A 5,407-nucleotide genomic window follows, 5' to 3' on the forward strand; every position below is an offset into this window, starting at 1 on the left:
GCCCTTACCCAGGCTGGAGTGCAGTGATGGGATCATGGCTCACTGCGGCCTCCAACCACTGGGCTCAAGGGATCCTCTCAAGTAGCTGGACCACAGGTGCATGCCAGTACACCTGGCAAAGTTTTTTTACTTTTTGTAGAGACGGCGTCTTACTTTGTTGCCCAGGCAGGCTGGTCTCACCTCCTGAGCTTAAGCAATCCTTCCACCTCAGCCTTCCAAAGTGCTGGAATTATAGGCGTGAGCCACCACTCTTGGCCTGTATTGTAATTTTTAAAAATCTTTGTCTGTTTCCTGTTTTCTCTTTTCTTGTTAGAGGTTCTTCAGATGTCTTGATATATATTTTGTTTGTTTGTTTTTCTTTTTTTTTCTTTTTTGAGATGGAGTTTTGCTCTTGTTGCCCAGGCTGTAGTTCCGTGGCACAATCTCAGCTCACCTCAACCTCTGCTTCCTGGGTTCAAGCGATTCTCCTGCCTCAGCCTCCAGAGTAGCTGGGATTACAGGCATGCACCACCATGCCCAGCTAATTTTATATTTTTAGCAGAGACGGGATTTCTCTGTGTTGATCAGGCTGGTCTCGAACTCCTGAACTCAGGTGATCTGACCTCCTCGGCCTCCCAAAGTGCTGGGATTACAGACGTGAGCTACTGTGTCTGGCCTACAGAGAACTCTTAAAACTCAATAAGAAACTGAACAATCTGATTAAAAAATGGACAAAAGGAAATTGCTGTCACATCATGCCAGTTTTTCAGAGTGGTTGTGCTAAATTTCATTCTCACCACCTAGGTGTGAAAGTGGAAGGCATATCACAATATGTTTTCCTCAGTTCTCACAATCTTGCAAGATGTGGCCCATGGACATGGACATGAACATGGAGATCGTAAAATGGAACTTCCAGATTATAAACAATGGAAGATAGAAGGGACCCCAGTAAAAACCGTCCAGAAGAAGCTGCTGCAGGAGGGCTTTGGGATTTATTGGGCTGCAATGAAGCTTAGAGATACGTGGGTGGCTTCGCAGAAATGTTTCCTTTGTTGGTACATTATTACAAAGATTGAAATGGGAATTTGCTGCATTTGTGGTAGCTGTAGGAGCTGAATATTACCTGGAGTCCCAGAATAAAGATAAGAAGCATCACTGAAGATAATACCGGGAAGTGTCATAGTGGTTTCTTAACTCTCTAAGATTTCCTTGCTGTAGCCTACTCACCTGGTTTGTGCCTTAAAGAATATTAGTAAGATATAATAAAGAAAAATACATACATATATGCCCCCCAAAATGAACAAAAGACACCTCATCAAGGAAGATATAGTGATGACAAATAAGCATATGAAAAGATGCTCTACCTCCTGTATCATTAGGGAAATGCAAAGTGAAACAACTATGAGATAACCACTATATACCTATTAGAATGGCCAAAATCCAGAACACTAACAGTACCAAGTGCTGATGAAGATGTGGAGCAACAAGAACTCTCATTCATTACTGATGGGAATGCAAAATGGTACGGCCACTTTGGAAGATGGTTTGGCAGTTCCTTATAAGACTAAACAAACTCTTACCGTATTATAATCCAGCAGTCCTGCTCCTTGATATTTACCCAAATGAGTTGTAAACTTATGTTCCTACAAAAACGTGTACACAGATTTTTATAGCCACTTTATTCATTGCCAAAACTTGGAAGGAACCAAGATGTCCTTCACTAGGTGGATAGATAAACTGTAATATACCCAGACAATGAAATATTATGCAGTGCTAAGAAGAAATGAACTATCAAGCCATAAAAAGACATGGAAGAACCTTAAATACATATTACTAAATGAAAGAAACCAACCTGGAAAGGCTATGTATGTATGATTCCAACTATATGACATTTTGGGAAAGGCAAAACTATAGAGACAGTAAAAAGATCGGTGGTTTTCAGAGGTTGGAGGCAGGTAAGTTTGAATAGGTAAAACTACTCTATATGATACTATAACGGTAGGTACATGTCATATAATTGTCAAAACTTATAGAATGTACAAAAGGAGTAACCCTAATTTAAACAAACTATGGCTTTTGAATGATAATGATGTGTCAGTGTATGCTTATGATTTGTAACAAACATACCACTTAGATATGAGATGTTGATGTGGGGAGGCTGTCTGGGGGAAGGGGCGGGGGTATATGGAAACTCTGTACTTGTTTTCTTTTCTGTTTTTTTTTTTTTTTTTTCCTTTCCATGGAGAACGAGGTCTCTCTATATTGCCCAGGGAGGTCTTGAACTCCTGGGCTCAAGTGATCCTCCTGCCTCTGCCTCCCTAAGTGCTGGGATTACAGGCGTGAGCTACTGTGCCGAGCAAGGGAACGCTGTACTTAATGCTCAATTTCGCTGTGAACCTAAAACTGCTCTAAAAAATAAAGTCTATTTACAGGGGTGAAAAAACACAATAAAAAATCTACTTTCCCTGGAGTTCTGTCTCAGTAATGATTATTTCCAGCCTTCTAATTGTTTAAGCCAGAAACCCTGAGTCATCCTTGATTCTTTACTTTCTCTTAACACCTTGTATCCAGTTGGTCATAAATCTAGCAGATGCTACATTCAGGTAACATGTGGAATCTATTTTCCCTGTTTTTTACTTTTACTATCCTGTCCAAACCAGTTAACTTTTACGTAGATTATTATAGAAGACACTTAACTGCTCTCCCTACTTACTCCTTTGTCCCCATTCCAACCCCAGCGCAGCCACCCCTCCACCACCATCAATCACTTTTCTCTCTTCTTGTTTTTTTGAGAAAGGGTCTCTGTGACCCAGGCTGGAGTGCAGTGGCACAATCTCAGCTCACTGCAGCCTTGACCTCCCGGGCTCAAGTGATCCTTGCACCTCAGCCTTCCAAGTATCTGGGACTACAGGCACATGCCACCATGCCCAGCTAGTTTTTGTATTTTTTGTAGAGACTGGGTTTTGCCATGTTGCCCAGGCAGGTCTCAAACTCCTGAGCTCAAGTGATATGCTCACCTCGGCCCCTGAAAGTGCTGGGATGATAGGTGTGAGCCACTGCACCTGGTCAGTTCGTTTTCAACACAGCTGACTTAAGATCATGTCAGTCTTCCGCTCTAGAACTTCTAATGGCTTCCTGTTACACTCAGTAGAAGCCCAGGTCCTTATTTTTACCACCAGTGACCTAAATAATTCTGTGATGCTCTCCTGTTTTTCTTCTCATTCAGTTAACTCTAAACACACCAGCCTTGATGATGTTTCTTAGACAGCAAGCATGCTTCACATCAGGGCTTTTGGTCTTCTCTGCCTGCAATATTGTGTCCCCATAGCCTTACCTCCTTCAGATTTTTGCTCAAAATTCACTTTATCAATAAGGCTTTCATACTATCCCTTTTAAAAATAACAGCACCTACTCTCCACCCCAGCACCCTATTCCCTCTTCTAGTGTGTCTGTTTTCTCTATACTTCCTTGATATCACTATCTGACAAGTTACTGTTAACATATTTTACTTATTTATTGTCTGTCTCATTCTATTAGAACGTAAGCCCCTTGAGAGCAGAGCTTTTAGCCTGTTTTGGTCATTGCTATTTACTTTGTATCTAGAACAATACCTGGTAACATACCAGACACTCCATAAATATTTGTTGCATTGAACAACTAAATATTCAATGTAGTATAGTGGAAAGTGGTAGGAAACTTGGATTCTAGATCTGTTGCTAAGATTAAGTAACATCTTAGTCTTATTTTCTGAGTCAAGCGAGAAATTTGGCATAGGTAATTTCTAATGCAAACCAGAATTTTATAATTCTGATGGAACCTTAGAGAACATCTTTCAGTATAAAGTTTAAGGCTCAAAGTTCAGAAACATTTTTTCACTCACCAGCATCTATTTTTTGCTTTTGTTTTTGTTTTTTTACGACAGTCTCACTCTGTCACCCAGGCTGGAGTGCAATGGTGCGATCTTAGCTCACTGCAACCTCTGCCTCATGGGTTCAAGCAGTTCTCCTGCCTCAGCCTCCTAAGTACAGGATTACCAGTGCCTGCCACCACGCCCAGCTGATTATTTGTATTTTTAGTAGAGATGAGGTTTCACCATGTTGGCCAGGCTGATCTTGAACTCCTGACCTCAGGTGATCCACTCGCCTTGGTCTCCCAAAATGCTGGGATTACAGATGTGAGCCACACACCTGGCCTGGTTTTTTGTTTTTTTGTTTTTTTTTTGAGACGGAGTCTCGCTCTGTCGCCCAGGCTGGAGTGCAGTGGCCGGATCTCAGCTCACTACAAGCTCCGCTTTCCGGGTTTACGCCATTCTCCTGCCTCAGCCTCCCAAGTACCTGGGACTACAGGCGCCCGCCACCTCTCCTGGCTAGATTTTGGATTTTTTTAGTAGAGACGGGGTTTCACCGTGTTAGCCAGGATGGTCTCGATCTCCTGACCTCGTGATCCGCCCGTCTCGGCCTCCCAAAGTGCTGGGATTACAGGCTTGAGCCACCGCGCCTGGCCTGGTTTTTTTTTTTTTTTTTTTTAAAGACAGGTTCTCACTCTGTCACCCAGACTGGAGTGCAGTGGTGTGATCTCAGCTCACTGCAACCTCCACCTCCCAGGCTCTAGCAATTCTCCTGCCTCAACCTCCCAAGTAGCTGAGATTACAGGTGCATGCCTCTACTGACCGGCTAATTTTTGTATTTAGTATAGACAGGGTTTTGCTATGTTGGCTAGGCTGGTCTTGAACTTCTGACCTCAAATGATCCACCTGCCTCAGCCTCCTGAAGTGCTGAGCTTATAGGTGTGAGCCACCACGGCTGGCCTGTTTTTGTTATTTTTTAAATGAGTGATGGATGTATTATATGGCAGGACCATGGATTTGTTTGTTAAAGCACCTGGGTGTTGCGGAAAATTCAACACAAACAGGAGCTAGCTACTCAGGGACTCAAGGCCAGAAGGATTCCAGGCCAAAAGGAGGATCTTGCCTTTGAGGTGCTATTTGAAGATCAGGAACTTACCCTAGGAATAAAGGCAAATCATTTTATTTTGTAGTTTTCTGATTTTTTGTATAATGTGTAGAAAATTAACAACTCTATTTCCCCTCATTTTCTTTTGGGAGCCCTTTTTTTCTCCTCCTCCTCCCATTGAGTTCTGTTCTTGCTACTGTGTAGCTATTGTTGTAGCTGTAACTGTTAAAGTGTTTCCCATGTATTAATGAGATTGTAGCATTTAGATTCCTTAATTAATGTTTAAAGTAATTTCATTATGCTTGTTAATTTCTCCTTTCTTGGCACATCTATCATAAAATCCAGTAAGCCTCTGGCAATAGTTCAAACTGGTCTCAGGTAGGAAGGAAGGTTCCACCTGAGACCTCCAGTTCCCTGTATTTAGCAGGGATGTATAATTCCTTTTCCAGAATGTTGGCGTGAGAATCATATGCTTT

General features: G+C 42.2%; 1 pseudogene; it reads left to right on the forward strand.

Moving 5' to 3' along the window:
• Positions 1–631: 631 nt before the first annotated feature.
• Positions 632–2,115, forward strand: LOC111545935 (annotated as a pseudogene).
• Positions 2,116–5,407: the final 3,292 nt, after the last annotated feature.

The sequence above is a fragment of the Piliocolobus tephrosceles genome, chromosome 14 (assembly GCF_002776525.5).
Source record: "Piliocolobus tephrosceles isolate RC106 chromosome 14, ASM277652v3, whole genome shotgun sequence".
Classification (NCBI taxonomy): Eukaryota; Metazoa; Chordata; class Mammalia; order Primates; family Cercopithecidae; genus Piliocolobus; species Piliocolobus tephrosceles.